Source organism: Pseudophryne corroboree, chromosome 6, assembly GCF_028390025.1.
Source record: "Pseudophryne corroboree isolate aPseCor3 chromosome 6, aPseCor3.hap2, whole genome shotgun sequence".
In the NCBI taxonomy this organism is placed as follows: domain Eukaryota; kingdom Metazoa; phylum Chordata; class Amphibia; order Anura; family Myobatrachidae; genus Pseudophryne; species Pseudophryne corroboree.
This window is the reverse complement of record NC_086449.1, coordinates 454,858,126-454,883,374: the sequence shown is the minus strand read 5'-3', so window position 1 is coordinate 454,883,374 and position 25,249 is coordinate 454,858,126. Positions and strand designations below refer to the sequence as shown.

Below are 25,249 nucleotides of genomic sequence, written 5' to 3'. Positions count from 1 at the left end.
CAGGTGCTCTGATGTCATCTCTAAGCGGCTGCATGGAGACACGGCGGGCGCGTTCTCCTTTTCATTTACTTTCACTTGGCAGGCTCTTTTTAGGTAAGATGCTCCTTACATTCTTTACACCTCTCACCTTGACAAAGGGGTTGTGAGCCCAAAACGTTGGTTTTCATGTTGTGATGTTTTGAATCACAGCCTAATTTTTTTATTTTTTTATTAAGTCTCTGGGGTATATTTACTAAGAATCTCATTTCTGCCGATTTCAGCCGAGATCAATCAAGCAGTGTGAGATTGCAACTTTTTGAGAAAAAACACGGTAATATACTAAACTACCTGGCCTGTCAATCAGGCGGAGTGCATCGGCTATAATGGAGGATCGCGATCCTACATTATAGCCAATGGTGGGAACTTTGCGGTCTGTGAGGTCAATTTAGGAGAGCGCAATGACGTGGCGTTCCCTGATTGGCTGCCGGGTCATCTAGTGTCAGCAGTCACGGGGGGTCCCAGCATTCAGGGAAAGGGGGTCCATGTGTAAACATGGATCCCCTTTAAAGGCATGGACCGGGTTTTTTGCAGTTTTTTTTTTTTAACCCTGTGGATGCCTACTTGGACTGAAGAGGACCGATCTTCACTGGATTATTGGTGAGTATTTTGGTTTATTTTTTTACAGGTACACCAATGGATTCTATGGTGACAAGGGGACCGATGGGCTCTGTGGGACACTAGGTAAGTATGTGTGAGTGTGTAAGTGTGCATGTTTGTGTATTAAACTTGTACTTTCACGGTGTGTGTGTGCTGTTTTTTTTAATTTTGTTGTGGAACTACAGGTACCAGTGGGCCCGTTATACTTGTACTTGTGGTTCTCCAAGTAACAGCAAGGGGAGCATTGGCAGGAAGCTACTTGTCGCTGTGAGGGTCGCAGCGGCTGCATGTGATGTCACGCAGCCACCGCGGCCCACCCCCCGCATGGTCCGGGCACGCCTATTTGGGGTGTTTGGCTATTGCTGGCAGTGATTGAGAATACACTTCTTAGCAAATTCCTGTGTTATATAAAATAACTGCCGTGTTTGACCGATGGTCTATTGATTCGTATTTTTGTGGACCGCAGTGTATCTCAATACGTATTGACCCAACACTGCCGAGATTTGTGTTTAGTAAATTCCCGAGATGACACTTAGAAAAAAAAAAAAGCAAACTAGAATGATGGATTTGAGAGCTTAGTAAATTTCCACCTCTGAGTGCTGCTGCCTTTTTTTATTTATATATGTATATGTGTGTGTGTGTGTATGTATATGCGTGTGTGTATATGTGTGTGTGAGATAGATAGATATATATATATATATCTATCTAACACACACACACACACACACACACACACACACACACTTTTTATATATATATGTGTTAAGGAGGGGCCCCAGAGGCCTAATTGTACCAGGCCCCAAGATTTCTGTTGCCAGCCCTGTTCACAGCAGCACATCCCCACGTCACGCACAGCAGCACATCCCTGCCTCACTGACAATGGCACATCCCTGCCTCACTGACAGCAGCACATCCCTGCCTCACTGATAGCAGCACATAGCCGCCTTACTGACAGCAGCACATCCTTGACCTAATGACAGCAGCACATCCCTGCCTCACTGACAGCAGCACATCCCTGCCTCACTGACAGCAGCACATCCTTGCCTCACTGACAGCAGCACATCCCTGCCTCACTGACAGCAGCACATCCCTGCCTCACTGACAGCAGCACATCCCTGCCTCACTGACAGCAGCACATCCCTGCCTCACTGACAGCAGCACATCCCCGCCTCACTGACAGCAGCACATCACTTCCTCACTGACAGCAGCACATCCCACATTGACAGCAGCACATCCCTGCCTCGCTGACAGCAGCACATCCCTGCCTCGCTGACAGCAGCACATCCCTGCCTCACTGACAGCAGCACATCCCTGCCTCACTGACAGCAGCACATCCCTGCCTCACTGACAGCAGCACATCCCTGCCTCACTGACAGCAGCACATCCCTGCCTCACTGACAGCAGCACATCCCTGCCTCACTGACAGCAGCACATCCCCGCCTCACTGACAGCAGCACATCACTTCCTCACTGACAGCAGCACATCCCACATTGACAGCAGCACATCCCCACATCACTAACAGCAGCACATCCCTGCCTCGCTGACAGCAGCACATCCCTGCCTCGCTGACAGCAGCACATCCCTGCCTCGCTGACAGCAGCACATCCCTGCCTCGCTGACAGCAGCACATCCCTGCCTCGCTGACAGCAGCACATCCCTGCCTCGCTGACAGCAGCACATCCCTGCCTCGCTGACAGCAGCACATCCCTGCCTCGCTGACAGCAGCACATCCCTGCCTCGCTGACAGCGGCACATAGCCGCCTTACTGACAGCAGCACATCCTTGACCTAATGACAGCAGCACATGACCACCTCACTGACAGCAGCACATCACTTCCTCACTGACAGCAGCACATCACTTCCTCACTAACAGCAGCACATCCCCGCCTCACTGACAGCAGAACATCCCTCCCTGATAGATATACCACTTTTGAACGTGTGGTCACACTCTGATATAGGCACACCTTGGGTGGTTGAATGCACTCCAAGGCATGCTTATATACGAACAGGACTGCATACCCAAGAGTATACCTATTACATCTAATCTATCTAATCTATTGAGATGACAGGTGATAGTGGTACACATAAGAGTGGTACAGATGTAGCCACACTTATCCATCCCGAGATGAATGAGTGTGGCTGTGGTGAAAATACCGGCTGCAACTAGTCATCGCACGGCATACATTGCAGCTTGCCATGATGCGTATGCCCGTGTGAACGTGGCTGCACAGATCCGGACGCCAGCCCTTCTCTGTCATCCCAGAAGTGAGCCACCAGACCCCGTAACCGCAACAGGAGGATGACGTCATGGTGCACATCCAGCACCTGACCTGTGCACAACCCATCACCATGACAACCAGCATCCACAAGATTATACACAGCACTTTAATACAAAAAAAAGAATTGTACAAAATACACAACAGCGCTGATGCTCAATCCTGTCAGAAGATATTTAAAACATATACAAGTACATAGATAATAATACATATCAGATTATTAAGTAATACTACAGTATGTCACTGCTGAAATAGTGTAAATATTATGAACATGTATCTACATGAAGCATACAAAATGCATAAATCAATTTAAAAAAACATGAACAACCCAATACTGACTGAAATAAACACCCAATTTTATAGAAAACAAGACTACCAGATGCTATAATTTGACCCCTTGGGGCTAACTACATTCAAACGGTATATTAACTGATTTTCACAACGGGGAGGGGGGGGGGGGGGTGCATGACATGGTCAATCATTTTAAGGGGGACATTTACTAAGCATTGATAAGAGTGGAGAAGTGATCCAGTGGAGAAGTTGTCCAATCGGCAGCTCTGTAAAGTTTTATAGTATGCAATTTATAGATGTTACTTCAGTGCTGATTGGTTGCCATGGGCAATTTCTCCACTGACTCACTTCTCCGCTCTTATCACTGCTTAGTAAATGTCCCCCTATATCTTATGCTGGCAAGATTGTGGCCTTTCTTCGCAAAATGATGAGCCACCGGTTGCTTTCTCGTACCGCAACCAATGGCCGCACGAATAGCCGACCCATGGGCAGTTATTCTCTCCTTGAATTTACATTTGGTTACCAATGTAAGAGAGGCCACATGGGCAAATAATCTGATACACTACATATGTGCTGTTACAATTCAAATGATGTCTAATTTGATATTGTTTTCCAGAGTGCGGATGAAAAAATTTGTCACCCAGTATGTGAAATTGACATGTTTTACATGAGCATCTAAAACAGCCCCACTTCCACCTGGGGAGGAAATGGGTTGCCATGTCACTATCGGAAATGTCAGTTTTTACAAGTAAATCCCTTAGATTTGTATTCCTCCTATAACAGGGCATAATGGCTTAATCAGATAAACCCAAGGATGCATCTTTGAGTTTATCCGATTCAGCCATTATGCCCTGTTATAGGAGGAATACAGTGCTAAGTGATTTACTTCTAAAAACTGACATTTCCAAGATATGGAATGATTGACCATGAGAGGTGGTGATAGTAATTTAATGCTACTGTGTTCTGAAAATCATTAGATATACCGTTTGAATGTAGTTAGCCCCAAGGAGTTAAATGATAGCATCCAGTGGTCTTGTTTTCTATTAAACTTGGTATTTAGTCAGTGTTGAGTTGTCCACGTTTTCTAAAATCGATTTATGCATTTTGTATGCTTCATGTAGATATATGTTCATAATATTTACAGTATTTCAGCAGTGACATAGTACAGGTTGAGTATCCCATATCCAAATATCCGAAATACGGAATATTCCGAAATACAGACTTTTTTGAGTGAGAGTGAGATAGTGAAACTTTTGTTTTCTGATGGCTCAATGTACACAACCTTTGTTTAATACACAAAGTTATTAAAAATATTGTATTAAATGACCTTTAGGCTGTGTGTATAAGGTGTATATGAAACATAAATGAATTGTGTGAATGTAGACACACTTTGTTTAATGCACAAAGTTATAAAAAATATTGGCTAAAATTACCTTCAGGCTGTGTGTATAAGGTGTATATGTAACATAAATGCATTCTGTGCTTAGATTTAGGTCCCATCACCATGATATCTCATTATGGTATGCAATTATTCCAAAATACGGAAAAATCCGATATCCAAAATACCTCTGGTCCCAAGCATTTTGGATAAGGAATACTCAACCTGTATTACTTAATAATTTGATATGTATTATTATCTATGTATTTGTATATGTTTTAAATTGAGCATCAGCGCTGTTATGTATTTTGTACAACTCTCACTCTTTTTTTTTTTTTTTTTTTGTATTATGTCAGATTAACAAAGGGGCAAATGGAGCTCCAGCTTCAGGCCTCAACATGAAAATTGGCCCATCATCATGGCAGCATGATGATCACTAGACACCAGTTGGCCACATGTTAGGCCATAAATCATAACTATTAAGGTGGCATTTCTATTTTTCTCACAAAATTATGCAATTTGTTATATTTGTACATTTTTAGGGAGACATTGGGGCTGACCGTGTAAGGGTGTACATGCCCATATGACTCTGGCCACACTCACACAGCACTGATCACACCTCCCTTGTTTCTCACAAAAGGCCATTTAATATTTTCAGCTCCAGGCCCATGTGGCCCTTAATACGGCCCGAATGTACTGTAGTTACTGTAGGCAAATGTTTTGTCTTTTAAATTATTGCTCCTTTAAAACATGTGGGCAGACTGAATAGAAGCTCGCTGGTGCCTGCATCACGGAGGTTATTACATTTACCCCTAGTTGCAGTATTTTACATGAAATTGTGCTGTACAAATAAACAAATAAACAAAAATAAACTTGTACCAATTTGAAGTTTTTGTTATCTGTGTATTTGGAACTTTAGTAAGTGTCTGTATACTTTTGAACCAGTCAGTCTTATCCACATAGTTTTATAAAACAGATAAAAACAGGTCAATAGTGTAAATTGCAAAATAAAGATTTATACAGCCAAAAAGACAAAAACAAAAGATAGCTGGCATACATAAATTAAAGTTTACAACAGTTTTATCTGGTATTAAATCAAGAAATAGATTAAAGTGGGCACGTTCTTTCTTTGGAATCTACCTTTAATCCCTTTGTTGGTTCAATACCACATAAGCTGTTTTAATTTATATTTGATGTACGCCTTTTATCTTTTGTTTTGGTTAAAAAAAACTTATATTTTGCGTATTATACTATTGGCCTGCTTTTATCTGTCTTATATTAGTCCATTTGGATGAGAAGCACTAATTCAAAAGTTGACAGATACCTACTAAAGTTCCAGATACACAGAGGAGCAGCATTTTTGTGATATGTTTGATTTTATACATTTATTCACTTGCACTTGGCACCAAATTCACCTAAAATGATATACTTTGCGCTTGTCTATCTCTTCTCAGCTTCATTCTTTTTTTTTTAAAGTTACAATTTGCTACAGGAGATTCGCTCACCCATGACTGGAGGCCAGTGGCCTATGCATGTAATATGTAATATGCATGTGATATGTATGTAATAAGTATTAATATGGATAGCTCAGATATTTGCGGCAGCCTATTTTCTTTTGGAAGAGCAGTTATGATGGGGACTTTAGGGACTGCAATATAGCTGCATGTATCAAGCTCCGATAAGCTTGTTTCCAAATAGCTAATGCCATCGTTTGATGGAGTTAACATTTGTATTCTATAGACTACAAGTTTTACTACACTTTTGTTACACAGGCAGGGCAGCCATCAGATGGGGACTGCGGGGACTGGAGTTCTGGGCCCTTACAGAGAGGGGGCCCTGTCCTGGCTCCTACTGCCAATACCTGGAGAGATGCACTAGGCTGCACAACAGAAGCCTTCCCTGTGCACAAGCTCTCTGTGAATCGTTCCTGCTAATACGCAAAGCTCCACCTACAGTATATGTAACGTCACGATGTGTGAAATCACATAGGGGTAAAGCAGTGTGGCAGAATCTTTTTTTATTGTGGGGGGCCCTGGCTATTTTGTTAGTCCTGGGTCCCTCAATTTCTGATTTCAGCCTTGCACACAGGGATACACAGGATCCATTTCTGGCACTGGCACATGTGTGGCCTGATGGGCATGCATGCATTGTAGCTCTGCCGAGTTACTTGTTAGACTTCCCCATAGTAAGCTCCAGAGACTGGGTTGGGTATGATGCGTCAAATGTCTTAATGTTGACATTCATCATGTAGACAATAAGGAAATGTCAACATGTTAAAATGTCGATATATCTTTCCTGGTGGCCCACTGGTGACTTACTTTATCTTGGAGACTGACGATTATGTAACCATTACTTTCGGGACAGACCTCCGGTCCTCTGGCACTCTGCTGTATCTCTACTATCCCTAAACCTGATCCCTAACACTGCTAATACCTAACCCTAAACTCCCAGCACTCCCCACAGCTTAACGCTAACCTCCCCCCACTCCCACAGCCTAACCCTAACCTCCAACATGCCCCACAGCCTTTCCTTCCCGCCAGCAGCATAACCCTAATGTGAACATTTGGACAATGGTAACATGTCACCTGTCGACATTCTGAGAATTTTTGACATGTTGCATGTCGAAATTTAATAATGTCGACTTCATAACTGAAGACATTGTAGTGTTGACATATATGTCGACATTGTTATTGTCGACCTTTTAACTATATCCCTTGGAGACCGTGTCCGTGCATGTATTATTTTATACAGTGCATCGAAAAATAATTTCACAGCATATAAAAATTGTTTTTTTTTTGAGCTAGCATGCAGAAAGTGCTAAATCAACCGCTTAATGTTATAGAGAGGGGACATCTGACTGATGTACAAGGCTCTTTTAGAGAACCTGCAAACAGATTCTTAATGAAATTGAGAAAAATATTACTCTGACATTCTTTTTTTTAAAGAATTATTGGTAGGGGAGATGTACTAAGCCAGAGCCATAACTAGACTTTTTGGTACCCTGCGCCAGAGAGATAATTGGTGCTATATATATATATATATATATATATATATATATATATATATATATATATATATATATATTATAGTGTGTGTGTATATATATATATATATATATACACACACACACACACACACACACACACACACACACACACACACACACACACACACACACACACACACACACACACACACACACTCATTTATAGACCACTGCATGAAATTGGATTTGGACACAAATCCTATTTTTAGCACATTCATGAACTTAACTTGATAGCTCGCTGTTATTCAATTAAATTACAGTACCCTTTATTAAATAAAACATTTCAATATGCTGCCATACCCAGGATTCAAACCTACAACCTGTTGAATTCTAATAAAACACCCTACTCCTTGACACACATACATACACAAACAGTTTACATACATACATACACACAGGCCTCCCCCCGACTTCCAAGTCAGGGAGTGCTCACCAAGCCAGCCTCATTTATTAACACCTCCCCCACCCCACCCCCCTCTGACACGCCGGACACACACCTGCAGGTTTAGTCACCAGTCACTGCCTCTCCCGGTCAGCCCAGCACTGTCCCCTTGGAAAGTGACAATGTATGATAGGAGCACCCTCTATCTTTAGCTAGCAGCCTTGCAGTATACTGTAAATATAAGGAGGCAGCTGAGATCTAGCACATTATGTCTGCGCTCTGCTCCATTTAATAATTAAAAAAAAAAAACATTGGTCTGCTGAATTTCGGGTCCTGCTGTTGCCTTGGCAGGGCCAAACCAAAGGATTTTGGCGGCCATATACGGTCCACACCACTGACCTAAAGGTATTCAATTTGCGGAAAAACATATCAAATTTGCCTTAGATTGTCTATGATTAGAGTAGTTATGTTGGCAAATTGGCCATTTTTTTTTTTACCATAAAATATAGAGCATTTATAATGTTTTACTTATAGAATGTTCTTAACAAATATTATCCCATTTCACAGACCATAAGGTTGGATGTAAATTACTCATTCCCTGTGCAGATCTGTGACATACCTTGTAGTAAGTATCTTTGATTTTATTTATTAAAAAATAACACTCAATAATATGTAGATTATGTTTTATTAATAATATGAAATCCAATATAATTCAGTATTGTCTGTAGTATAACTGTTTTTACATCAGTGTAATGTTCTGTTGTAAAGTATAATACTACTAAGTATGTATATACTCTATTATTGTCACTGACCTGGGTTGGGAGTGTTGACAACTCTGGGGTTCTTCCGATGGTAGGGAAGAGGAACCACAGCTGGGCCGGAGCAGGGATGGCCGGATGTAGGTTTTCCTCATGCAGAACTTAGCCGTTGTAACCGACGTGTAATGCTAAAGAATTAGTTGTGGCCAAGGCTTGGGGGCGATGCTGAAGTACACAGAAGAATGAAGAACTTGTGAGCGATGTTGAAGAAATGAATGAAGATTTGAGAACGATGTTGAAGCACACAGAAGAATGAAGAACGTGTGAGCGATGTTGAAGAAATGAATGAAGATTTGAGAACGATGCTGAAGCACACAGAAGAATGAAGAACTTGTGAGCGATGCTGAAGAGATGAATGAAGATTTGAGAACGATGTTGAAGCACACAGAAGAATGAAGAACTTGTGAGTGATGCTGAAGAAACAAATGAGGATTTGAGATTCAGTGTAACTCTGGAAGTTTGGGAGGCGTTCCACTTAGGGATACCCTGTAATACTGGAAGCACAGGAGGTGTCCCTCTGAGAGATACACTGTAACGCTGGTAACGCAGAGAATGTCCCACTGAGTGATACACTGTAACGCTGGTAGCACGGGGAAGGTTCCACTGAGTGATACACTGTAATGCTGGTAGCACGGGGAATGTCCCACTGAGAGATACTCTGTAACGCTGGTAGCACAGGGAATGTCCCACTGAAAGATACTCTGCAACGCTGTAACGCAGGAGACGTTCAGCTTGAGAACACGCTGAACGCTGCTAGCACTGGTGATCATTGGAAAAGACGATACTCAGGCGCCGGGGCTCTGTACGACATCTGCCTTTGAACTTCCCGCCCTCTCCTGATTGGCGGAAGGGGCCGATGACGTCACCCGCTCACCACGCTCTCGTGGATGCCGGGCGCAATGGCGGCGCCCACACCCCGGGAACCCACCGGAGGCAGCGCCAGCAAGACGCGACGACCCGGAGCCCACCGGGGGTGACTACCGCCGGGAGACCCAGCGCACCCGAAGCGGTAAGCGCGGCAGCCGCAGCGCCGCGAGTGTGACAGTACCCCCTCCTCTAGGAGTGGCCCCTGGACACTTTTCTGGTTTCGTTGGATGTTTAGAATAAAAGATCCGGACTAGTCGGGGAGCAGTGACTTCAGAAGCTTTGACCCAGCTCCTCTCCTCAGGACCATAACCTTTCCATTCTACCAGATACTGTAAATTCTTGTGAAGATAACGAGAGTTAAGAATAGTTTTGATTTCAAATTCTGTTCCAGCTTCAGTCTCTACCGAGGTTGGGCTAGGAGACTCCGAATGAAACCGATTTAAAATGAGGGGACGAAGGAGAGAAACATGGAAAGAATTTGGTACCCAAAAGTGGGAAGGCAATCCCAATTTGCAGACAACAGGGTTCAGGACTTGCAAAACAGGGTAAGGACCAATGAACCTCGAAGCAAACTTCATAGCGGGTACTCTTAAACGAAGATTGCGGGTAGAGAGCCATACCCTGTCACCAACTTTGTATTGAGGAGCTGCTCGCCGTTTTCTATCTGCAAAGAATTTGTAGCGGCCAGAGATTTTCTTGAGATTAGCATGAACCCTACTCCAGATTTGACTCAAGTGCCGGAGAGTGGAAGCTGCAGCAGGAACATCCTCCGAAGGAAAAATTGGTAATTCTGGGACTCGTGGATAGAATCCGTAATTAATGAAGAATGGAGACTCACCAGTGGAAGAGTGGTACAGATGATTATGGGCAAACTCGGCCCAGGGTAACCGTTCTACCCAATCGTCCTGTGAAGGAGAGAGATAAACGTGGATAAAAGTCTCTAAATCTTGATTGACACGTTCAGTTTACCCATTGGTTTGTGGATGGTAAGCAGATGAGAACTTGAGTTTTATTTGTAAGGCTGAGCAGAGGGCCCTCCAAAATCTTGCAGTGAACTGTACCCCTTGATCAGAGACTATCTCCCGAGGTAACCCGTGCAGGCGAAGTGTTCACAAATAAATAGTAAAGCCAACTTGGGAGCCGTTGGTAAACCGGTCAACGGAACAAAATGTGCCATTTTTGAAAAGTGGTCAATAATCACCCAGATGGTATTGTAACCCTTGGAGAGGGGTATTTCGGTAATAAAGTACATAGAAATATGTGTCCAGGGTATCTTAGGAATGGACAGTGGACGAAGCAACCCCGCAGGAGGTAGACGAAGAGTTTTGTGCTGAGCACATTGAGGACATGAATTGACATAATCTTGTATATCCTTCTACATGGTGTCCCACCAATATGACCTTCGTAGAAATTCACACATTTTTTGAACTCCAGGATGACCGGAAAACTTGGATATATGAGCCCACTGCAGTAACTTTGGTCGAAATTCAACTGGTACAGACATTGTCCCAGAAGGAGGACCCAGAAAGGTGGGAGCTGCTGAAATAGAGACTGGACTGAGATTTAAACTCTTTTCAAAGGAATTCTCCTCATCCGAGGCCGTTAAAGAATGAGACAGAGCATCAGCCTTAGCGTTAAGAGTCCCGGCCCGGTACTTAATAACGAACGATAACCGAGTGAAGAAGAGCGCCCATCTAGCTTGACAGGGATTCAAGCACTGGGCCGTCTTGATATACAACAAGTTCTTGTGATCGGTGTAAATAGTAATTAGGTGTTTAGCACCTTCCAATAAGTACCTCCATTCTTCTAGGGCAGATTTTATTGCTAATAGTTCCTGATCTCCAATGGTGTAGTTTCGTTCAGCAGGAGAGAACTTATGAGAATGGAAACCACATGGATGTAACTTCCCATCAGAAGAGTACTGTGAAAGTACGGCACCAATGCCTACTGAGGAAGCATCGACTTCCAAGAAGAATGGTTTTGAGAAATTCGGTTGTTGGAGTACCGGAACAGACATAAAGGCTGATTTTAACAGGGCAAACGCTTCTACAGCTTCGGAAGACCAGAGACTTGGGTCAGATCCCTTTTTGGTTAGGGCAGTAATGGGTGCAACGATGGTAGAAAATCCCTTAATGAATTTCCGGTAGTAATTTGCAAAGCCCAGGAATCTTTGTACCGCTTTCAAGGAGAGAGGCTGAGTCCAGTCCCGAATGGCAGTGAGTTTTTCTGGATCCATGCGAAGCTCCGTACCCGAGATGACATAACCGAGGAACGGAATCGAAGGGACCTCAAAGATACATTTGGAAATCTTGCCGTAGAGACTATTCCTTTGTAAGCGAAGAAGTACTTCTTTGACCCCTGTACTCTGTGCTCTGCAAGATTCTTAGAAAATATCAGAATGTCATCCAAGTACACCACTATGCTTTGGTATAACATATCTCGTAAGATTTAATTTACAAATCCCTGAAAAACGGCAGGGGCATTGCTGAGGCCAAACGGCATTACCAGATATTCTTAATGCCCGTCCCTGGTATTGAAGGCCGTCTTCCATTCGTCCCCCTGTCGGATACGTATCAGATTATAGGCTCCTCTTAAATCGAGCTTAGTGAAGACATGGGCTTCACGAACCCTATCAAATAGCTCAGTAATTAGCGGCAAAGGGTATTTGTTCTTAACGGTGATATCGTTTAAGCCACGATAATCAATACATGTTCTTAACCCCCATCCTTCTTCTTCACGAAAAAGAATTCTGCTCCAGCCGGGGAGGTAGAGGAGCGAATGAATCCTTTCAGTAGATTAGATTTGATATAGTCCGACATAGCTTGGGTCTCGGGTAATGACAAGGGATATGTGCGTCCCCGGGGTGGCATTTTCCCTGGGATAAGCTCAATGGGACAGTCCCAGGGTCTATGGGGTGGTAACTGATCGGCCGCCTGTTCCGAGAACACACCTGTGAACTCCCGGTAGGCCTCCGGAATGAGCTCCTCATCCGACTTGGAAGATGCACGGAGCTGGTAAACAGGAGTGAGACAACTAGAGTGACAAAACGAACTCCAGGACAATATTTGTGACAACTTCCAGTCGACGTGAGGGTTGTGAATTTTAAGCCAAGGTAAACCAAGAACAAGATCGTGAGGCATCTCTGGAATTACTAGAAACTCCAAATGTTCTTGATGCAGAGCTCCGACCTGCAGCTTGATTGGCTCTGTGCGACTTGTAATAAGACCATTAGATATTTTGGTACCATTGATGGCAGTCAACGTTATAGGTCGTTTGACAGACTGCAACTGTAAACCCAGACTCTGAACACAAGAAAGAGAAACAAAATTCCCTGCCGCCCCAGAGTCCAGCAGGGCCTTAACAGGTTTGGCTATAGACTCAGAAAACAGAGACACGGAGAGTAAACAATCCACTGTCGGAGAAGATTTAGATGGAACCCCTAACTTGACTCCTCCGGGACAAGCTAGGCCTGCCCGTTTCCCGGACGGGACTTTCAGAACTTGATAAAGTGATCCGCGGCTCCACAGTAGAGGCAGAGTTTACCCTCACGACGGTGCTATCGTTCCTCCGGGGACAGCCGGGATCGGTTGATTTGCATGGGTTCGTCCGGACTCGGGGTAACTGTTTGCTTAGGCGGGAGAAGCCAGAATCTGGATCGATCCGACCGACTACGTTCGCCACCTCGTTCCTGCATGCGAAGATCCACCTTGACACAGAGTGAGATCAACTCTTCTAAAGGATCCGGCTGATCCCTAGTGACCAGCTCGTCCTTCAGACGGTCAGAGAGCCCATTCCAGAAAGTGGCCCTGAGAGCATCATTGTTCCAGCGTAGTTCTGAGGCAATGGTCTGGAAGTGAACCACATACTGTCCCACAGAACGGGAGCCTTGACGGACTCGGAGCAGGTCCGAGGAAGCAGCGGCCGTTCTGCCGGGCTCATCAAAAATCCTTCGGAATGACGTGATGAAATTAGTGTAACTGGAAACCAATGGGTCAGATCGTTCCCACAACGGAAACACCCAATCCAACGCTGAACCTTCAAGCAAGGAAATAATGTATGCCACTTTGGACCGATCCGTGGGGAAATTGTGTGAGAGAAGTTCAAAATGCACCTCGCATTGGTTGAGAAAACCACGGCAATTCTTTGGATTCCCATTATAGCGAGAGGGAGTGGGAAGCTGAAGGCGTGACCTGTTTCCAGACGAGGATTGAACATTACTGGAGATGACTACTGGAGCGGGTACTGGAGCAGGATCCGGAACTACTGAAGCCAGGGAGGCCTGAATTTGATCCTGGAGATACTGCATCTCCTGACTCTGAACTTGGGAAGCCAAGTTTTGGATGGCGCTCGACTCTGGGTTCCGATCCCCCGGTTCCATGTGGCATGAGTATACTGTCACTGACCTGGGTTGGGAGTGTTGAGAACTCGGGGGTTCTTCCGATGGTAGGGAAGAGGAACCACAGCTGGGCCGGAGCAGGGATGGCCGGATGTAGGTTTTCCTCATGCAGAACTTAGCCGTTGTAACCAACGTGTAATGCTAAAGAATTAGTTGTGGCCAAGGCTTGGGGACGATGCTGAAGTACACAGAAGAATGAAGAACTTGTGAGCGATGTTGAAGAAATGAATGAAGATTTGAGAACGATGTTGAAGCACACAGAAGAATGAAGAACTTGTGAGCGATGCTGAAGAGATGAATGAAGATTTGAGAACGATGTTGAAGCACACAGAAGAATGAAGAACTTGTGAGTGATGCTGAAGAAATAAATGAGGATTTGAGATTCAGTGTAACTCTGGAAGTTTGGGAGGCGTTCCACTTAGCGATACCCTGTAATACTGGAAGCACAGGAGGTGTCCCTCTGAGAGATGCACTATAATGCTGGTAACGCAGAGAATGTCCCACTGAGTGATACACTGTAATGCTGGTAGCACAGCGAAGGTTCCACTGAGTGATACACTGTAACGCTGGTAGCACAGGGAATGTCCCACTGAGTGATACACTGTAATGCTGGTAGCACAGGGAATGTCCCACTGAGTGATACACTGTAACGCTGGTAGCACAGGGAATGTCCCACTGAGTGATGCACTGTAATACTGGTAGCACGGGGAAGGTTCCACTGAGTGATACACTGTAACGCTGGTAGCACAGGGAATGTCCCACTGAAAGATACTCTGTAACGCTGGTAGCACAGGGAATGTCCCACTGAAAGATACTCTGCAACGCTCTAACACAGGAGACGTTCAGCTTGAGAACACGCTGAACGCTGCTAGCACTGGTGATCATTGAAAAGACGATACTCATGCGCCGGGGCTCTGGACAGCGTCTGCCTTTGAACTTCCCGCCCTCTCCTGATTGGCGGAAGGGGCCGATGATGTCACCCGCTCACCACGCTCTCGTGGATGCCGGGCGCAATGGCGGCGCCCACACCCTGGGAACCCGCCGGAGGCAGCACCAGCAAGACGCGACGACCTGGAGCCCACCGGGGGCGACGACCGCCGGGAGACCCAGCGCACCCGGAGCGGTAAGCATGGCAGCCGCAGCGCCGCGAGTGTGACAATTATACAGGTACAATAAAAGCAGGGTTTACATAATTGGAATATGTGAATATAGAACTTTTTTAATCCTTAAATTAAACAATATGAAACATACAAGTATGTGACAAGTTCAGTGTTTACAGAGGTCTGGAGGTCAGTATGTTTTTTAATAATGAGAGGATTTATAGAATCATGGGTCAGGCTATGAAATTAGATAGGAAAAGTAGAAGCACTGATTTAGAGCAGGGTTAGATACCGTATACATGGAATATTCTCCCAGCAATCGGTGGTAGAGTAAGAAAATAATAAAAATGCATGGAACAAACAGATTTCTATATTTAAGACTAAAGGGCCCTACACACTGCGCGACCCGCTGCCGAGCTGCCTGACCGCCAAAACGGCAGACGGGCGACCCAGCAGCGGGGGGAGGTGACGGGTGGAGTGAAGTTTCTTCACTCCCCCCGTCACCTGGCTCCATAGCAGTGCATGCAAATTTGGACAAGATCGTCCATATTGGCCTGCATGCACAAGCGACGGGGCAGCAGTGATGAACGAGCGCGGGGCCGCGCATCGTTAATCGTTGCTGCCTCCACGCTGAAAGATATGAACAGTATCTCATTCATTAATTAACAAGATTGTTCATATCTTTAATATCGCCCAGTAGGGCCTATTAGATTTAAAAAAGTAATAAAAAAATAAACAAATACAGAAAGGGTATACTAGAACTCTGCTGCCAAATTCTATGGAGGGTATCCTATTGCTGGTGGTAGTTTACCATACTGCAGTGATTTTAGCCCGATGTTATTATCGAGCCATCCTAATGTAGCCTGTTTTTGCCATGTGGTTAACTACCTACTATCGGCCAATAACGCATGGAATCCGGCATAAGTTCCCACACCAATGCGCTATAGCCACAAACATAGGTCTCCTGGGGAGGTGTAGTATGTGTTGCCAGCGGCCAGGCTCCCAGTGACCAGTATACTGGCACCGGAATACCGACCGCCGGCATACCGACAGCTGGCCGAGCGCAAATGAGCCCCTTGCGGGCTAGCTGTGCTCGCCACGCTGTGGGCACGGTGGTGCGCTACGCGTGCCAGGCTATCTATTCTCAGACCAGGGGGGTCGTGAACCCCCAAGAGGGAGAAGAACTGTCAGTAAGCCGGCGGTCGGGATTCTGGCGCCGGTATGCTGGTCGCCGGGAGCCCGACCGCCGGCAAAATGAAGACCACCCCTCCTGGGGTTGCTTATCTGGGATTATGCTTTGCATTCCTGAGTAATATGAACCATGATCCCCGATAAGTGCCGGCATTGGGGGATCAGATTGCTGCATCAGGGCTAATAGGATAGCCCCCGGTGAATCAATTAGATGCAGTCAATTTCTAATTACTATTACTAATAGGATATCCCCCTATTTTTATCCATGTAATATCTGTCCTTTTCTTACTTAGACTATCTTATACTCATTACTCCCTTTGATGGCACCTAACACCAGGTTTTCTATACCTGTCCTATATTGTCTTGTACTGTAAGTGCCGTTTTCTTGTTTGTTCATTTCATTTTGTACTGTGTAATGGGCGCTGTGGATCTCTCGTGGCACCATATAAATAATGGATAATCAATAATAATAATAATAATAATAATAATAATAATAATAATAATAATCTGATATCAATATCCGGAAACTGAATGTTTTTCCTTTGCAGAACTTTTAGAAGACTTATTGGTCACTGAAGATAGCCCTTTGGAGATGCTTATAGTGGTAGCAGCGATGATGGTAACATCTGTTATCTTCACACTTGCTGGATTGAAGATATTGAAAGGTATGTTTTTGAAAATGACAACAACCATGACCCTTGCAAATCTTATTTTTTTTTTACATTTAAATTGCTATTCTATTCCCTTTGAAGAACATTACTATTGTAAATATTTGGAAAAAGAACACTCTGTAGCCATTATTATAATTAAATGGATTCATAGTTTTATATAGTAAAGCAATTCTAAAAATAGCTAAGTAACTAGTGATCCTAGTGTCAGTGTGTATATGTATATATAATATATTGCTCAAAAAAATAAAGGGAACACTAAAATAACACATCCTAGATCTGAATGAATTACATATTCTTATTAAGTACTTTGTTCTTTACATAGTTGAATGTGCTGACAACAAAATCACACAAAAATGATCAATGGAAATCAAATTTCTTAACCCATGGAGGTCTGGATTTGGAGTCGCACTCAAAATTAAAGTGGAAAAACACACTACAGGGTGATCCAACTTTGATGTAATGTCCTTAAAACAAGTCAAAATGAGGCTTAGTAGTGTGTGTGGCCTCCACGTGCCTGTATGACCTCCCTACAATGCCTGGGCATTCTCCTGATGAGGTGGCGGATGGTCTCCTGAGGGATCTCCTCCCAGACCTGGACTAAAGCATCCGCCAACTCCTGGACAGTCTGTGGTGCAACATGGCGTTGGTGGATGGAGCGAGACAAGATGTCCCAGATGTGCTCAATTGGATTCAGGTCTGGGGAACGGGCGGGCCAGTCCATAGCATCAATGCCTTCGTCTTGCAGGAACTGCTGACACACTCCAGCCACATGAGGTCTAGCATTGTCTTGCATTAGGAGGAACCCAGGGCCAACCGCACCAGCATATGGTCTCACAAGGGGTCTGAGGATCTCATCTCGGTACCTAATGGCAGTCAGGCTACCTCTGGCGAGCACATGGAGGGCTGTGCGGTCCCCCAAAGAAATGCCACCCCACACCATTACTGACCCACTGCCAAATCGGTCATGCTGGAGGATGTTGCAGGCAGCAGAACGTTCTCCTTGGCGTCTCCAGACTCTGTCACGTCTGACACATGTGCTCAGTGAGAACCTGATTTCATCTGTGAAGAGCACAGGGCGCCAGTGGCGTATTTACCAATCTTGATGTTCTCTGGCAAATGCCAAACGTCCTGCACGGTGTTGGGCTGTAAGCACAACCCCCACCTGTGGACGTCGGGCCCTCATACCACCCTCATGGAGTCTGTTTATGATCGTTTGAGTAGACACAAGCACATTTGCGGCTTGCTGGAAGTCATTTTGCAGGGCTCTGGCAGTGCTCCTCCTGTTCCTCCTTGCACAAAGGCGGAGGTAGCGGTATTGCTGCTGGGATGTTGCCCTCCTACGGCCTCCTCCACGTCTCCTGATGTACTGGCCTGTCTCCTGGTAGCACCTCCATGCTCTGGACACTACGCTGACAGACACAGCAAACCTTCTTGCCACAGCTCGCATTGATGTGCCATCCTGGAGGAGCTGCACTACCTGAGCCACTTGTGTGGGTTGTAGGGAGGTCATACAGGCACGTGGACGCCACACACACTACTGAGCCTCATTTTGACTTGTTTTAAGGACATTACATCAAAGTTAGATCAGCCTGTAGTGTGTTTTTCCACTTTAATTTTGAGTGTGACTCCAAATCCAGACCTCTGTGGGTTAATAAATTTGATTTCCATTGATCATTTTCGTGTGATATTTTGTTGTCTGCACATTCAACTATGTAAAGAACAAAGTATTTAGTAAGAATATTTCATTCATTCAGATCTAGGATGTTATTTTAGTGTTCCCTTTATTTTTTTGAGCAGTATGTATATCTGTGTGTGTGTGTGTGTGTGTGTGTGTGTGTGTGTGTGTATATATATGTATATATATGTATATATATGTATATATATATATATGTATATATATATATGTATATATGTATGTATATATATATATATATATATATATATATGTATGTGTGTGTATATATATATATATATATATATATATATATATATATAATATATATGTATATGTGTGTGTGTATGTGTGTATATGTGTATATATATATATATATATATATATATATATATATATATATATATATACACACACACACACACTGTATATAAAGCTGTACCTGTTATGCGCTCAATTTATGTTTATATTTTGTAGAATCAACTTATAGTCATAATTCTAGGGTTTCTGACTCCCAAATGTCCTTTGCCAGCAAGGACTACACGAAAGTTACAAAAATATAAAGTAGAGCAGCATCCACCTAGCAGTACCAATAGGAAATGTTCTTCCTACCTCCTGAGTTGTCTACAGGCATCTCCGCTATCTGCGCAGAGCGGGACGCCCAATACACAGGTTCTATATGCAGTACACAGGTTTCTTGTGACTGAGATGTACTAGTTATTTTCTGATGGTCAGATGTAATTTTTAGTAGTGGAATGATACACTGCATTTGGCAGACTGTCTGTTGCTTAAGGGGTTATAACCTAATGATATGCCTTTTAGCTCCACCTCAATGGGTTACCTATATGTCTGTTGAATGGTGTCAGAGAGATATGCTGCAGATTAGATCCGTTACACGTTTTCAGAGCAAGGTTTAACAAGCAAAATCTCAGAAGTTATTTCTATATGTTTAATACCGCTGGCTCAAATATCACAGCTCTGGTATATATCTGTGGAGCTATCTGCCATAAGAATAGCATCAGTTACTTTATGGATACAAGTATCAATCTATTTTGAGTGTTGCAGGTTACTTTGTAACAAAATTGGTTTCAATCTTCAACGGAGAAAGTTATTCTCAAGGAAGTATATGCTCTAGCAGAGAATCTATGCAAGCTTATTAAGGGCTAGAATTATTATTACAGACTAGCCCATTATCATATTAATGTTTACACAACTCTGCCACATGCTATTTAATGTACATTTTCCATCACATGCCTGCACCTCTAAATCTTGTTTCCAACCTTGGGAGTAGTGTTGTGCCAGTAATTCTCTCATCAGCTGCGCTGGTTATATGCCATCAATCGACAGCAGAAATGAACCCACACTTGAACCTTGGTGATCTCTCTGCTTTTCCATTGGATGTTACGAATACAGATCTCGCAACCCATATCCAATGCGAAAGCAAATACGGGGCAGCAGAATTTGGAAAATACCTTTAACAGCCATGCCTATCTTTTTTCCTATTAATGCCCGCACCAAATGGTGTGAATATTAAGATTCTGAATAATATATGTTTGGCAAAGGAAATTATTGTTGAACATGTGTGTCTTTTATTCTAGTCTTGTTATATGTTGTTTTGTCCATATTTCGCCTTTTTTAAATGATGTTTGAGTACAAATGTACTCTTTTATATACAGAATCATTAAAAGTGATATTTTATTATAAATACTGTTAGACTAATAAGCTTGTATTTGGTGTATATTTTGATTAGTAAGAGTGCACCCTAGATGGAGAGTCTTTTGCCGTCTTTCAACGGCTCCCACCTTTTTCTGTGATTACAATTACTCTCTGGAAGCACCACCAATATATATGACATATACTGCATATTGGGGGTAATTCCAAGTTGATCGCAGCAGGATTTTTGATAGCAACTGGGCAAACCATGTGCACTGCAGGGGAGGCAGATATAACATGTGCAGAAAGAGTTAGATTTGGGTGGGTTATATTGTTTCTGTGCAGGGTAAATACTGGCTGCTTTATTTTTACACTGCAAATTAGATTGCAGATTGAACACACCACACCCAAATCTAACTCTTTCTGCACATGTTATATCTGCCTCCCCTGCAGTGCACATGGGCCCTCATTCCGAGTTGATCGTTCGTTATTTTTCATCGCATCGCAGTGAAATTTCGCTTAGTGCGCATGCGCAATAGTCGCACTGCGCCAAGTAACTTTGCTATGAAGATAGGATTTTTACTCACGGCTTTTTCTTCGCTCCGGTGATCGTAGTGTGATTGACAGGAAATGGGTGTTACTGGGCGGAAACACGGCGTTTTAGGGGCATGTGGATGAAAACGCTACCGTTTCCGGAAAAAACGCAGGAGTGGCCGGAGAAACGGGGGAGTGTCTGAGCGAACGCTGGGTGTGTTTCTGACGTCAATCCAGGAACGACAAGCACTGAACTGATCGCACAGGCAGAGTAAGTGTGGAGCTACTCTAAAACTGCTAAGTAGTTTGAGATCGCAATAATGCGAATACATCGGTCGCAATTTTAGGATGCTAAGATACACTCCCAGTAGGCTTAGCGTGTGTAACTCTGCTAAATTCGCCTTGCGACCGATCAACTCGGAATGAGGGCCCTGGTTTTGCCCAGTTGCTATCAAAAATCCTACTGCGATCAACTTGGAATTACCCCCATTGTGTTACTCCTTGTATGGTATACTAATCACCTAATAACTTACCCCAACATCTGATCAGTGCGGTTGGTACATCCTTCAACTCAATATTTACCATATTGCACCTGTTCATTCTATGGTTTGTGTACTGTAATTAAAGAGTTCTCTAACTGTTTTGCAGTTTGTCTATTTCAATTATCACAGGACATTTCCAGTGTTTCAGCATTTATTATCTTACTTGTCCAGCTTGCTGAACCAGTGTTATCTGTGGGTACTTTGTGAACTGGAACTCAGGTTACACTCTGCTCTTGTCTTCTGCTTTGGACCTCAGCTTGGCATTTGGATTCTGCTTTTGATCAATGCCTGTCTCTGACCTCGTCTGGTACAGTGGATTCACCTCTTGTTCTGTTATGTCCACCATGACTACTCCCAATTCCCTGGAGACAATAAGTCCCTTTTACTTGGAGCTCAAAGACTTAAGGTAGCTTGCTATAGGTGAAGACCTCGTGTAGGGTCTCTGGGGATCATATTATCTCAGTAGATATTGCCCTAACATTACCCAACCAAATCAGCACATACATTTTACAAAACCACTGTTTTCTAATACTACTTTTACACCTAAATTGGAGTTATTGAACATGGTTACAGCTCTTCATAACCCTTTCACACTGCATCTTGGACAGGGGTTATTCCCGGGTCATCACCTTTCACACTGCACCTGTATCTGCCCTGTAAAATGGGTGGTCTTCAGTTTGCCGACTGTCTGGATCCCACCCGGCCGCCGGCATACCATACCACAACCCTGTAAAACAGTGTATGTCATTAAAAGTGGACATTACAGGCTATACATAATCTCTCAGCACTTCTGATTTGCCAATCCGTTCCTTTTTGCGTAAACCGTGTCAGATAACCCAGGTTGCTCCATTCAGACCGCAGCATACAGTGCCTGGGTCTGTCCCAGGAATAACCCTGGTCATATCCAGGATTGGGGACCTGGAACACACAGCCCAGGTTGTCCCTTTCACACCCAATACAGGACATAGGTAGCCTCGGTAATGTTACGGGTTAGTGGCTCAGTGTGAAAGGGATATAAATAATTCAAGATTGAAAGACACAGTAATTTCTAGAAGCTGGCAAAATAAAAGAAAAAAAAATCATACATTCAACAAATAAATGTTTGTAGCAGAAAAGAATGGTATTTATTTTTTTGTGATGACAAGTTATTATACACTTACTAGAGGGTGCAACCAGGGCCATAACTAGGGTAGTGCTTGCGGTGTCTGGCACAAAGCAGAGCATATGTGCCAGCCGGCACCACCCACAATGGCACCCATGCCTCTCATGCCCTGTTGACACTAGTAACAACACTAGTAATAACAAGTGCAAACAACATCATTGTGGAATATGGCCCATACTATATACTGGATTTTAATTAAAACAAAAACAACTTACTGTTCCTACGCAACTTTGGGGTCTCAGTCTGCGCAGAAGTCGATGTCCCAGCCGGAGTTCCTGTGCTGCTTCTACTGGCATTGACCTCAATAGTATTGGTGACTGGGTCCCCCACAGCAGCCATCGGATCAGTGTCGCTGATCTCAGTGATGTCATCACAGAACACTGGTGGCGTCGGTGGAATGGATTGGCTGTTCTCCAGGGTAGCGCTTCGTGAGGATGCACAACTGGACAATGAAATGGCAGTGGGATTAACCAGTGCAGAATTGCCAAAAACTTCATTGCACTGAACATAGTAAACCTACTCTATTCTAGCAGCACCACTTTTCCTCCTGTTGTGGTCGTGAACTTGGTTGTAAATTTTCTGAGAGCTTTCAATTTATTCACTACCTGCTGCTGTGTCCGCTCAATACCCCTTGAGGTAAGTTTCTTGGCAATTTTGGTGTACACTGTGGCGTCCTTCACTGTCCCAGTAATCTGCTTCTGGATCTACTCCTGCCCTCTAACAGAAAGCAGCTACCTGATCTCTTCCTCCTTCCAGTGCGTCATGCTGTCTCTCTTCGTCTCCCCTGCATGACAATTGTGACCTCAGACACCAGCGCCAGTGCCATGCCCACTCAGCCAATCAGGGAGACCCTGCTGCTCAGCCAATGGCCAGTGCCCCACCAGCTCAGCCAATAAGTGCTGTTAACCGTGACCCGTTTCTAAAATCCCGGCTCGGACCCTTTCAGACAGCCGGCAACCTATGTAAAATCCGGGAAAAACCCAGGTAGACACCTGGGTCGAAGTCCCGGGAATTCAGTCTCAGGTTGACCCTCTCAGGCAAAAAAAAATCCCAGGTCAACCCTTCCCGTGCCAGGAAATTACCGGGATGTTTTCTCTGTCTGAAAGGGGTTTTCATCCTAAAGAATCTCATATGTGCTAGTTGTTAGCAGCTGCCAGACCTACTTCATTACAAAGAAGATGTCGCACACCAGTTCGCACACTGGCTCTCATTCCGAGATGACCGTAGCTGTACTAAATTTAGCACAGCTACGATCATTCACACTGACATGCGGGGGGACGCCCAGCACAGGGCTAGTCCACCCCGCATGTCAGTGCCGCCCATCCCCCCCCCCCGCAGAAGTGCAAAGGCATCGCGCACTTCAAGAGTAGCTCCCGACCAGCACAGCTTTAGCATGCTGGCCGGAAGCTACTCGTCGCTCCCCAGCCCACAGCGGCTGCGTATAACGCCATGCCATAGTGTAAGATATTGTATTAAATAAAGACTCATCCTCATTTCTTGTGAGCTGATCGATTTATTTGTTGCTATGATATCACTTAACAGGAACCTTTGCTTTCGGGTGATTGGATTGATATTCTCCAATATGCTTGATTAGTTTTACCTTATCCTCTATCAGGTTAGTCTTCCTCCTATTATTTGCATACAGTTAATACTGGCTGCTCTTGCATGCGGCACACAAATACTTGATTTTCACACTGCAATTTTGAAATGATCTATAACACCACTTCCCTGTAACTCTGTCTGCACATATTACATTTGCCACCCACAGGGCTGGTTCTAGACCTAGTGGAGCCCAGGGAGAAAGTTTCCTTTGGCAACCCCCTTCCCCCCGACAGGTAAAACAGGGTTAGTAAAAAAATAGGGTGGGGCATGGATCCATAGGGAAGGGGCATGGTCACAGTTATGCCCCTTGTAGCAGTGACCCCTGTAGTTTTGGCACAAGTACTGTGCCCCCTGTAGCTGTGCCCCCAGTAGTTTTGCACCCTGTAGCTGATCCCCCAGTAGCTTTGCTCCCAGTGCTGTGCCCCCAGTATTAATGCCCCCTGTAGCTGTGCCCCCAGTATTAATGCCCTGTAGCTGTGCCCCCCGTATTAAAGCCCCCCAGTATTAATGCCCCCTGTAGCTGTGCCCCCAGTATTAATGTCCCCTGTAGCTGTGCCCCCAGTACTGTGCCCCCTGTATTAATCCCCCCTGTAGCGCTGCTTGCACACAAAAAAACAACAAAAATAAATAAAAAGTACTCACCGGCCCTGCTCCTGCTTCCCGACCGCTGCTGTCCTCCGTCTCTGGCCACCTGCGCCGCTCATCGTATCTATGGGAGAGATGTCATGACGTCTCTCCCACAGCACCGCACAGACACGAGAGGTCAATTATTACCTCTAGTGTCTACGGCTGCTCCCACAATGCTGTGCAGTGCGCGATGACGTCAGGCGCACTGTACGGCACCAGTAGCGGCTCCTGCTATGGCGGCGGCGCCCTCGGGATAGCGGTGCCCCGGGCAAAAAGCCTGCTTGCCCGTGTCAAGAGCCTCTACTGGCCACCCACACGCACAATATGGTATGAACTTTCTGTCTGGATTTACTCCAAATGAGGCCTTGTGAGTGAAATAGTAAAATTGGGTCTTTAAAGTGGTAAT

The 25,249-nt window shown here is 44.5% G+C and overlaps 1 long non-coding RNA gene across 3 annotated transcripts in view; it reads left to right on the top strand.

The window, feature by feature from the left end:
* LOC134932580 (uncharacterized) overlaps nucleotides 1-25,249 on the top strand; it is an 82,969-nt gene that overhangs the window by 37,409 nt on the left and 20,311 nt on the right. For all 3 annotated transcript variants that reach the window (XR_010179409.1, XR_010179408.1, XR_010179407.1), the window contains one exon: nucleotides 16,929-17,045. This is a non-coding gene — a long non-coding RNA (uncharacterized LOC134932580). The remainder of the gene's footprint in view (nucleotides 1-16,928; nucleotides 17,046-25,249) is intronic.